This window comes from Rhineura floridana, chromosome 1, assembly GCF_030035675.1.
Source record: "Rhineura floridana isolate rRhiFlo1 chromosome 1, rRhiFlo1.hap2, whole genome shotgun sequence".
NCBI classification, from domain to species: domain Eukaryota; kingdom Metazoa; phylum Chordata; class Lepidosauria; order Squamata; family Rhineuridae; genus Rhineura; species Rhineura floridana.
Genome location: NC_084480.1, coordinates 318,461,787 through 318,474,473, shown reverse-complemented (window position 1 = coordinate 318,474,473; position 12,687 = coordinate 318,461,787).

Sequence of the window (12,687 nt, the reverse complement as noted above, 5' to 3'; positions counted from 1 at the left end):
ATCAGGTATTGTCCTAAGCCATGTAAGGCTTTACAGGTCAAAACCAGCACCTTGAATCGAGCTCAGAAACATACAGGCAGCCAATGCAAGTGGGCCAGAATTGGTTTTATATGTTTGGAACGTCTGGTCCCTGTTACCAATCTGGCTGCTGCATTTTGCACAAGCTGCAGTTTCCGAACCATCTTCAAAGGCAGCCCCACGTAGAGTGCATTGCAGTAATCTAATTTGGAGGTTACCAGAGCATGGACAACTGAAGCCAGGTTATCCCTGTCCAGATAGGGACATAGTTGGGCCGCCAACCGAAGTGTAGAAGGCACTGTTATGAGGAATCAAAATATTGAGGATTTTTAATCTTTGATTCATCTCAGTGAACCAGAGTTTGAAAAGGCCTGCAACAGCAAAGATTCCTGGGAAACAGCCCCTCTGTGACCTCTGAGTACATATCTTGCAATGCCTGAAGGTATAGATTTCCTGACTCCCATGGAAATTTAGATTTGTCACCTAGTAAGAATAGGCGCTCCTTTCAAACAAAGGAAATGCTTATGATAATCTAGGCCATCAGGAGGAAACAGAATAGCTCTTTTCAAACTAGGAGGTGTTGTGCATTTCTAAGCCTTTGGAGAAGACAGGATAAACTCCTGTCAAAGAAACAGTTTTACACAAGGATTATGATAATCTTAACCTTGGGGAATCATCAGGAATCTACAGCAGGGAGATCACACCTATCATCCGGGAACTTATCAGGAAATGAGTGGGTTCCCACCTTCCTGATCACATTTACTTTGGGTTTACTTTGGGGTCAGTTTAGTTAGGAAAAGATATAAAACATGAGGAGTGAGAAGGGGAGGGGGGAGTTCCTCTTCTGGAGGGCTCCAGCAACGCACTCTAGTATCATTGGGACAATTTCAGAGCTATGGATTTGGGTAAGAACTTTCAAATCTGGCGCTGGTTACAAAGGGCGGAGCTTTTGCTCATTGGACTAGATATGAAAGGTCTCTCTCAGTTTTAGGCTTGCAGCAACTCTCCAGGAAAGGTATATGCAACTATCTGGGCCTTTTTCTTTCTTTCTGTGTGGGTGATCTTAATGTGAAAGTGTTTATAGGGCTAGTCTCTTTGCTTTAGTCTATCCAGTGTTGCTGAATGAATGAATGAATAATAGTTAGAAAACTACTCATTGTTAACTGCAATTGTAAACTGCAATATTTTTCCTTGTTCCTTCTCTTAATAAAACCACTCTTTATTTTACTTTCAGTGTATGCGTTATTGGGTTAAGGGTAAAATTACACATGCTCTGGGGGTGACGTGCGTGTAACTCCAGCAAAAGATCCTGCTGCACTCTCAATAGGGGAACTTGCATTTCTAGGGAGCTATGCTCATGAGGAAGCTCAAGGTCCTGTTGTAACAGCACTCTGTGCCACCAAGGCTACCTGAGCCTCAAGTGACAGAGATGGTTCTAGGAGAACCCCCAAGCTACGAACCTGCTCCTTCGGGGAGTGCAACCCCATCCAGAACAGGTTGGACATCCACCATCCGCTCAGAAGAACCACCCACTAACAGCATCTCAGTCTTGTCTGGATTGAGCCTCAGTTTATTAGGCCTCATCCAGTCCATTGTCGCAGCCAGGCACCAGTTCAGCACATTGACAGCCTCACCTGAAGAAGATGAAAAGGAGAAGTAGAGCTGTGTGTCATCAGCATACTGATGGCAACACACTCCAAAGCTCCGGATGACTGCACCCAGCGGTTTCATGTAGATGTTGAACAGCATGGGGGACAGAACTGACCCCTGCGGAACCCCATACTGGAGAGTCCAGGGTGCCGAGTAATGTTCCCCAAGCACCACCTTCTGGAGGTGACCTGCCAAGTAGGAGCGGAACCACCGCAATGCAGTACCTCCCACTCCCAACTCAGCCAGTCTCCCCAGAAGGATACCATGGTCGATGGTATCGAAAGCCGCTGAGAGATCAAGGAGAATCAACAGAGTCACACTTCCCCTGTCTCTCTCCCGACAAATATGGCCTTGAAAGGTGATAATGCCTCTTGGCTGCTTGGATGGAAGATAAAGAGTGGTGTGCAGGTGTATATAGAGACTAGCTTAGTGTGCAAAGGAATAATTTACATCCATTGTTTGGCCTGCTTTTGCGTCTGGTCCTACCTTTGGCTGGAGTGTGGACCCCGCTAGGTTGGGCAGAAGGGGATGTGGCCCTCGATCTGAGAGAAGTTCCCTGCCCCTGCTATATAATTGCGTCAATATTTGTAAGTCACTCTGGGAGCCCTGTGGTCTGAAGTCAGCCCTGGAGACAAAACATGGATACAGTACATTGCAGAACTGGGAAAAGGTGGTGGGTCTCCCCCCCCCCCCGGCAATACCTATGAGGGCTGGAATACTTTCCCTGCAAGGAAAGGCAAAAATATTAGGAATGTTTTAGTTGGGGGGGGGGATGATAGAAATGATGCATGGTGTGGATAAAGCAGATCAGCTTTTCTTAACTTGGTGCTGTCCAGACTTTGTTGATGGCATTTGTAGTCCACAAACATCTGGAGGGCTTCAGCCTGGAGCTGGCTGAAGCAAATAGAGGCTTCCCCTCCCTCCCAGACTCCATGAGGTTGAACTAGGGTTGCCAGGCCCGGCCTCCAAGAGGTCTTCTGTATCTTTACAAGTTGTGCAGGAGGAAGGGAGAATCCACCTTGTGGTTTTTCCCATTACAGTGCTGCAAGAACACCTGCACTTGGCTGACTTTCTCTTCTCCTAAAGAGACAGGATCAGTCTCAGGCCCTGAACCTTGCAACCCTAGGCTGAACAGCAGGAGATTCAGGAGAGGCAAAATAATAATTTCTTTGTGCAGCACAGAATCTGTGCAACTCACTGGCACAGGATGGGGCGGTGGCCACCAGCTTAGAATGGTGAGTTTAAAAGTGGATTAAACAAATTTCTGGAGATTGGGGCTACTGTTACGACATGTGCTCTTGGGAACCTGAGTGTGTGCATTTGCCACCCTCATGTCCCATGAAACACATCTCCTTGAGAGGAGGGGATCTTTTGCTAGGGATAAAACAAGCGCTTTGCCCTGAAATGTGCTTAAATGGTGTATATATTTAACCCAAGAAATGCAGGTCCAAACCCAAAATAAAGCAAAGCTTGATTTTATTGAGAGAAAGAGTAGGAAAGCATTACAGAATTACTTGGGTGCATGGCTGCATTAATCATTAATATCCTAACCCATTCATAACTTTAAACTAAAGAAATCAGAGGACCTTATTACTATAAGAGGTGAAAGGTGGGAAAGATTACCTATCCTATGCCCGGAAGGGGCGGTTGAATACAGCTGAAGCTATGTGGAAGAGCTCTGATCCAAAACCAGGAAGGAATCTCCTGGTCTCAAGGTTTTGCACCGAGACCCAGAATCTCCCCGGTTCTGTCCCTGCAGTCCTTGATGCGTTCCTTGAGAGCGTAGTACACGTGTGTCGGAGCTCTGATGTTCCTCAGCCCCCCTTTTCTCTTTCTTCCTCTCCTCCCTCCTTTTCTACCTTCAAGCCTCGATTTTAAAATACTTTTTTTCCTCTCTCCCCCTCCTGCCAAGGAGGGTATGAAAGTCTGGTGATGTTGTGTATGTGTGTGTGTATCTCTAACTGACCCTGAAAACTAAGGCTCCTAACAAACAATGGGATTCACTGTGGGTGAGGGAAAGTTGCCAAAGGACAAGATAACAATTATGCAGAACATTTATGCTGTAGCTTTAGTTTTGTATCTTAATTTCTGCCCTTGTTACTCTTCGCACAAAACCTCGTGGGAAAGCATCACCAGCCATACCATTAGGTGTGGGGTGTGGGGTGGGAATTGTAGTTTAGCAGGCTCCATGGCCCTGCCTCGTAACAATCTCCCCCCCTTGGAAAGCATCTGTATATACTTATTCAGATGTCTTCTCACACCTTAGACTTCTTAGTCTTGCCCCTGGCTCTAATGCTTACTTCCCTCTGGTATATGTGTGCCATTTGGGATCGGATCCATATTACAAGGGCCATTAAGACGAAGACCAGAATTATTTGAAATATCAAAATCACCACAATGGGGTGCATTATAAGGGTTAAACCTCCTTTGGCGCCTTCTCCCCAGCCAAAGAGAGAATCCCACCATCTGTGTTCCCCTATCTTTTTAATCTTAGCTGCGATATTAGTGATTGCATGACGATCATGTGTTATCTGGAGTGTAGCTTGCTCTCCCATTTGTTTAACTGCTTCTAATTGTTTCTGTAACATAGGATGAGAAAGTAACTTCTGGAGATCGGCTAGGCCGTAACCTAATGCAATGGGTTTGAGGTGTTGAAACAAATCTGGATTAACTAATATTCTCTGGATGGTCCATACAGGGACTTTAAATGAAAAATCACATCCTACTATTTCCTCAATACCACAAAAGCATCTATTGATATATCTTAGCATAGGTTGTATATAATACTTATCAACAACAACATAATCACAAAATGTTCTAAGGCACACGCACCCATGTCCAGAATATACAATAGTTGAACTTGATTCATTTCTTAGCATGAAAGAGCAATAAGATACATTAATCATTTTGAGAGAAAAGCAATCTTGATGGGATTCCAAACTATCATCTTCACAAACAAATCCTAGATTCTTATGGTGTTGACATTCTTTCACATTAATTGTTACCCATCTTGCATGCTTAATTATAGCCCACTGGTGCACTTCCTGGGCATAAAGAACTAAATCTTGATCTACAGTGATTCCCAATGGAATTACAGGATAAACAGTAATAATTTCAGATGCTTCTACCATTACAATAAACAATCTTAATGCATGATTTTGCCTATCATATGTGGCATTGACAAGGCTCCACCAGTCTTCCAATTTTCTTTCGCCCTTGGACACCTGATGTCGAATTAAGGACCTAATTTCCCTGGGTATGAACCCACTATCTGTCATGTGAATAAGTTCCAAAGCCACTGTATGGGCCCAATTCTGCATTTGGGTGCATGTAATGGCCAAGGAAATATTCTGTTGTAAGGACTGCATGGAGTTTACCATGTCATGATTATCTTTTTCCATTCCCTGTTCCCACATTGGGAGTAAGCTTGCTATAATTTTAGGAGTTTCGGTAGCCTTATCCAGCGCCCTGTTGATAGGTTCTGTCATTTTACTTATTTCTTCAGTGGTATAATGTAATTTGTTGGCTAATATTTCAATATTGGTAGCATCTAGAAACGCAGCTCCAGTTCCCAGCCACCCTGACAAATCCCGCTTATTTCTCTTCCCATTCTCTCCATCCCATAATTTAACCCAATTATCCCATCCCCTATTGCTCATCTCTAAATAGGATGCACAGACAGGGAATTCCTTTGCAATATTTAATTTCTCAAGTGAGACTACCACTTCCTTAAGTGCAGTCCCTGGTTTTATCAATAATTGCTGGGGGTGGTTCAATTTAATCACATGAGATCCAACAGGAGGGCTTCTCAAATGGCTTAATTCATTTACCTTTTCAATAAGAGGATTCAATATTATGATTTTCTTAAATGACAAACCTACTTCCAACCTATAAGACCCTGGTGTGCTATATTTCTCAATAATAGAAACATAACCTAATGACTTAAAAGGAATATGATATTGTCCATAATGGCAGTACTTTTCCTGGATTGGCATTATCCAGTCTGGAGGACCAACAGTATGTATTTTGGTCACATCCATAAGGCCATTGAACCTTTTCCAGTGCGTTATAGTTCTGGGATATTCTTGCCCTTTTGATGAAATCAGGACAAGAGCCAGTTCATCAGTGGTTCTTCTTTTCTTGGCACTTGCCATAAAAATCTGGAAGTGTAAAGGTGATTCCTCCCCCCAAGTGACCAGAGAAATCCATAAAATGTTGCAAAATTCTTCATGTATCATGTCGCTGCCTTGGGACATTTCACCAAATCGTGGGGTGCAAGAAATCTTGGTGTCAACAGAAGAATCATGGCAAAAATGAACTTGCTGCTTCTGGGGACCTTTGGTGCATTTAATTAATCGTGACTCCTCACAAGCTGCACTCTGTGAGACAGGTAGCTGATGGAGGATATCTTTTTCCAACTGTTCTCCTGGAAGCATTACTTAGTAACCCTGGAAATCGACAGGCCATCTCCACCTCTGGGTCCTGATAACAGATCCAAGCATTTGTGGGGATGGGCTCGATGCCAGTATTCTCCAGGACACCTGCTTTCCACTCTGCACGTGCTCCTAAGATTCCACATATCATCAACAGGATAGTGGGCATGTTCTGGTGCTTTAAGAAAATAACACAGAAATTATTCTTTTCCCTCCCCCTCCCATTTTTTTCCTATGTATCTCAAAACCTTCTGCCTACATCCTGTATGCTTCAGTCTTAAAACTACCCTTGTTCCTCCATATTCTTTCTTCTTTAATCACTTGCTTGGACCAGCAGAGCAAATTTCTTTAAAAAACCCTGAACAATTGCAACCCTGGGAAAGAAAAAAAACAAAACATGCATATTGCACCATTTAAACTGTGCCCATTGAAGAATACCATATTACTGTACATCTTGGGCAATGAAGTCCTGAATTTGGGATGCATGCACACAACTAGAACTGGAGGGAGAAAGCACATCAGGTGGTTTGTCCTTCCACTGCTTGGCTACAAGAACTTGTACCTTCAGTGAGGCCCAAAGAAAATATTTAGTCCTGCAGGCATCTTTGTCAGTGTCTCTGTAAGTCTTATCCTCATGTCTTTGTCTGTCCACTGTCTGAATGCACTTTCCCTGTTTCTTACCATGGTTCATCCAATGTCTGTAACCATTGGACTCTATTGGCTTACCCGCATCTTCCCATTTCTTAGACTTGGATTTGCTTACAGGATCCTTTGCTGCTTTTGTGTCCAAATCTTTTCTGTGTAATGCAATTGAATCTGAGATTCCTTTCCCTAATTTTGTGCTTAATTCTGATACATGTGGGATCTTCCTCTTTTGGATTTCTCTTGCTGCAGATGCAAAACAAAGCACAGTTAGTAGCACCAGCGTATAACATTCCAAATACAATTGTGCTTCCATTTGTACCATGTCAGGGAGTTTCACCAGTGAACACCCTGTTTGCAGATCAATTGCTCTGGGTTCCTTGTTACTCAACTTATCAAGGACTGCATGCAATAACACATTTGCATCAGTGCCTGAATTTGCACACACAAAGTGTGACAATGAAGAAAGCAACTCCCTGTTGGAATCAGGGCTTTGCAACTTGTCCATTTGCATGCAGATGGCATCAGAAACCAGCTGCTGTTTTGGAAGCCAAATTGTATTAATTTTCAAAGTAAATTCAATGTCTGGATAGACTCTTCCTGAAGCTAGAAGCTCTATACTTTGAGTCTTGTTTTGATCCAAAGGCTGTTTGCCAGCAAGAGATTGTTCCTCAGGAAAAGAATGTTCATTAGCAAGAGACTGTGGTGTAGTAGACCCAAGGGAAGCATTCAAATCAGTATTTTTTTCCATGGAAGTGGGCACATCTTGTGTGTTTTCAAGCAACTCTGAAGCATTTAAGCAAGGGCCTGCACTTTCAGAAGATGCTTTTGTATGTTCCCCTTTAAGAACATTAATAGGACTTTGCTCAAAGACAGGAGCCCTCCTGGTTTCAACTGTTTCTTTTTCCTTTTGTGCCAAAGAAGGTCTTGCACTGTGATCCATGACACCCTGTTTTAGGAGAGAATCGCCTCCCCCCGTAGCTACAGAATTTGTACCAAAGACCTCTGGTTTTTGCAGGCTGGATTCATTCGAAAAACCCAAGCCTGGTTTTCTGGCCACTGTTCCCAGTTCCCAAGTGGTGGCCTCCACATTCATTCTGCCCCACAAAGCTGGCGCTAACATTGACACAGTTGTGACTGGAGCAGCAGGAACTAGGCAGCCCTAGGTTCGATCATGAACATCTTGTATGGCCTGTCTCTGCTCTTCTGAGCGAAGCTGGATAGGAGCAGTGGGAGCAAGGGGGGCAGTAGGGGGGGAACAGAAGCAGAGGGGGAGGGAGCCTGTGTCTGTGCTCTCTTGTTTAAAGCATTCAGCAAAACTTCAGTGGGTTGCTTGTGAAATTGATCCATATTTTCTCCCAAATTTCTAAGCATGGACCAAAGCTGATTACGGAAGGGATCCCCAAAACCCACCAGTTCATTCCCCTGTCGGGTTTGAGTAGGGCCTTGATGGGAGGGAGAAAAGTTGCTGTGATTGTTGCTGGAGTTATTGAACCCAGATCTCCTGTCTCCCCCCGTTGATGTGAAATTACCCCGATTGGAACCAGGGGCCAAGAAAGGGCGATAGTTTCCTCTTCCCTGGGCCCCCAGATTTGCGTTGGGTACAACAGATGAATGAGGCCCCTGATTGGTATATGTGACAGTTTCAGAGCTTGGAAAAGTTACTTTTTTGAACTACAACTCCCATCAGCCCCAGCCAGCGCCATGCTGGCTGGGGCTGATGGGAGTTGTAGTTCAAAAAAGTAACTTTTCCAAGCTCTGGACAGTTTGAATTGGCTCGAGCTGAATCTTCTTCGGTGTAGTGGCAGCTTTTCGCCCCCCTCCAACCTCTCGAAGGAGCTCAGAGACTTGTGAAATAGCCACACTCAATTCTCGCCAAGTAACACCTTCAAGATCCATTCTCCCTATTGCTAACTTCGTTTGAGCATTTAACCCCATGTGTACAGCTTCCAGAAATTCTCTGTCATTATACTCATACTGGCCATCGTCCCGAAGCCTGACATGCTCTGATAAACGTGCAAGGAATTTCTTCCGATTCACATAAACCTCTGGGCTTTCCCCTACACCTTGACTCTCCATAACATATGCCTTTAACACATTCATCCCTGGCAACACAGCCTTAATCACAATTCTCATCCAATCATACACATGTCTTGCATTCCCCATTCTGAATGTTGCCTCAATGGACGCTGCATCCTGCTCCGTGGCACAATATCTTGCCACTTGCATTAAATCTTGAGCATCAGCAGTAGAATACATTTCATCTGCCCTAGTTAACCACGTCAAAGCTGTGTCCTTGTTCAGAGGACCCAGACTATCAGCCACTGCCTTTGCCTGGGGAGGGGACCAACGTACAATCTCTTGGACAATTTTATTACGAGCTGGTCCCATCCCAGTGGCTTCCACCACATTTTTCACTATAATGGGTGCAACTACCTGTGACTCCTTCCATTCAGGATTTAAAGGAGCAGATGATACAGCCTCTTCCGGGAGGGAGGGAAGAGAGTGTGGAAGGCCCCATTCCTCATCACCATCACCTGAAACATGCATGACTGTGGCCACCAGTCCCTGTTGAACCTGCAACTGTCTTTCTTTTTTTTATAATAATTTTTTTATTATTCAATTTTTTATAAAAACAAATACAAATACAACAAAAACAATACAACAGAAAATAAATAAAATAAAAAGAAAAACCTGACTTCCGATTTGTTACAGATCAGCTATAAGTATATAATATATATCAAACCTGTCTCCTAGAACATACGAAATTCACTTTTTTCCAAAGTCTATCTTAATTAATCGTCAAATCCCATTATCATCGTTTCATTTTTTTCTTTCAACAAAAAGTCCAAAAGAGGCTTCCATTCCTTAAGAAATGTGTCTGTCGTTTTTTCTCTAATAAGGCATGTCAATTTGTCCATCTCAACTAATTCCATTAATTTCAATAGCCATTCTTCCATTGTTGGTGTCGATTCCATTTTCCACTTTTGTGCATATAGTAATCTTGCTGCCGTAATCATATATAACATTATTCTTCCATATTTCTTTTCTATTTGTTTATCCGTAAAACCCAATAAAAAAAATTCTGGTTTTGACTGAATATTTATCTTTAAGATTTTTTGCATCATCCTACCTATCTGTGCCCAAAATAATTTTGCCTGTTTACACAACCACCACATATGATAAAAAGATCCTTCTTGTTGTTTACATTTCCAACATACATTAGAAACATTACTATACATTTTTGACAACTTTTCTGGAGTCATATACCAACGATACATCATTTTATAAAAATTTTCTTTAAGATTATAGCATAATGTAAATTTCAAACCTTTTTTCCACATATTTTCCCATTGATCCATTTGTATATTATAACCAAATTTTTTTGCCCACTTAACCATACACTCTTTTACTTGTTCTTCTTCCATGTCCATTTTTAATAAAAATTTATACATTTTTGCAATTATGCATTCATCATTTGTACACAAACCTATTTCAAAATCAGATTTATTTATTTCAAACCCATACATTTTCTTGTCCATTTTAAATCTTTCTAACAATTGTAAATAGGCAAACCATTGTGAACTATATCCTTCCTTTATTAGTTGTTCTCTCTCTTTCATTATATATTCACCATGCACATTTTCTAATAGTTCTTGGTAAGTTAACAATTTCTCTTTTCCAGCCATTTCTCTTCTATAAAATGCTTCTTGACTTGAAACACATAGTGGTATTTTCGAAAAAAAACCTTGTTTTGTATTTATTCCATATATTCAACAAAGGACGTCTTATAAAATGATTATTAAAATCCACATTAACTTTTACTTTATCATACCATAGATATCCATGCCATCCCCACTTCAGGTTGTGACCCTCCAAATCCAATAATCTTTTATTCCTCAATAGAATCCATTCCTTTATCCAGACTAAGCAACAAGCAGCAAAATAAAGTCTCAAATTTGGTAATCCCAGCCCTCCTCTTTCTTTGGCGTCTTGTAATAATTTAAATTTAACTCTTGGTTTTTTCCCCTGCCAAACAAATTTAGAAATATCTTTTTGCCATTGTTTGAAAGGTAGATCAGAGGATATGACAGGTATTGTTTGAAATAGAAACATCATTCTCGGCAATACATTCATTTTTATTACAGATATTCTACCCATTAATGACAACTGTAATTTATCCCATTTTAACAAATCTTTCTTAATCTCTGTCCATAGTTTTTCATAATTATTATGAAACAACTTTGAATTTTTATTTGTCATAATGATACCTAAATATTTCACCTTTTCTTCTATTTTAAAATCTATCTTCTCCATTAACTCTTTTTGATCTCTTAAAGATAATTTTTTCACCAGCATCTTCGTTTTTTGATTATTGATCTTAAATCCTGCTAATGGTCCAAATTCTTCTAATTTATCCATCAATACTTTGATTCCTTCCAAGGGATTTTCTAATACAATTATCAAGTCATCAGCAAATGCTCTCAATTTATATTCCTCTTTTTTTATCTTTATTCCCGAAATCCTTTTGTCTTGCCTTATGTCTCTAAGCAGCACTTCTAAAACCAGAATAAATAGAAGGGGGGACAATGGACATCCCTGTCTTGTACCCTTTTGTATTTCACATGAGTCCGTTAAATCCCCATTGACAATTATCTGTGCCTTCTGTGATGTATAAATCGATCTGATCCATTTTATAAAATTATCTCCAAAGTCCATTTGCTCTAGAACCTTAAACATAAATTTCCAATTCAAATTATCAAATGCTTTCTCAGCATCCAAGAAAATCAAAGCAGCTTGTATGTCATTTCGTTGTTCTAGATATTCCAACACATTCAAAACATTCCTGATGTTATCACGTAATTGTCTTTTAGGTAAAAACCCCGCTTGATCTTCCTGAATAAATTGTTGCAATATTATTTTCATTCTTTCAGCCAAAATCATTGTAAAAATTTTATAGTCATTATTCAGTAAAGATATTGGCCGATAATTTTTTGTTTTAGTTAAATCCTGCTCCTCTTTAGGTATTAATGTTATATTGGCATTTTTCCAACTATCCGGTATCTTCCCCTCTTGTAAAATAGAATTCATTGTATACTGTAAAGGTAGTAAAAGTTCCTCCTCCAAGCATTTGTAATACATTGCTGATAGTCCATCCGGTCCTGGCGCCTTTCCTAATTTAATTTTACTTATAGCCTCAGATATTTCTCTTGACGTAATAGGACCATTAATAACTTGTCTCTGAAGATCTGTAATTTGGGGCAAATTCTGTTTGGGTATATACTCTTCTATTTTTTCTGAGGGAATTTCCTGACACTTGTACAAAGCTGAATAATATTGATGGAAAACCCTTTGGATTTTTAAATTGTCTGTCAACATCTCATCTCCTTCTTGTATCTTTAAAATAAGATTTTTTTGTCGTTCTTTTCTTAATTTATATGCTAGCAATTTCCCCGGTTTATTTGCAAATTCAAAAGTCCTTTGTTTAGCAAAATTTAATTTCCTTTCAATTTCTCTAACTGTCAACATTGACACTTGTTTCTGTAACATTTTAATTTGATTTACAGTAGATGCTTTAGTTGGATTCTTTTTCAATTCTTCCTCTTTTTGTTTTATTTCTTCCAAGATCAATTGCATTTTCTGTTGTTTCTTCTTTTTTAATTCAGAATTACATTTAATAAAATATCCCCTCATAAATGCTTTACTTGTATCCCAAACAATATTTTCATCTGTTCCTTTATGTAAATTGTGTTCAAAAAACTCTTTTAATTTCTTCTTACATTCTTGCACTATTTTATCATTCTGTAATAAAGATTCATTTAGTCTCCATCTAAATCCAAGATTTTTTTTTTAAAGTCAATATCACTGGATTATGATCCGAAAAGGTTTTTGGTAACACATCCATCTTGGAAATATCTTTCACTAAATTTTTAGACATCCAAAT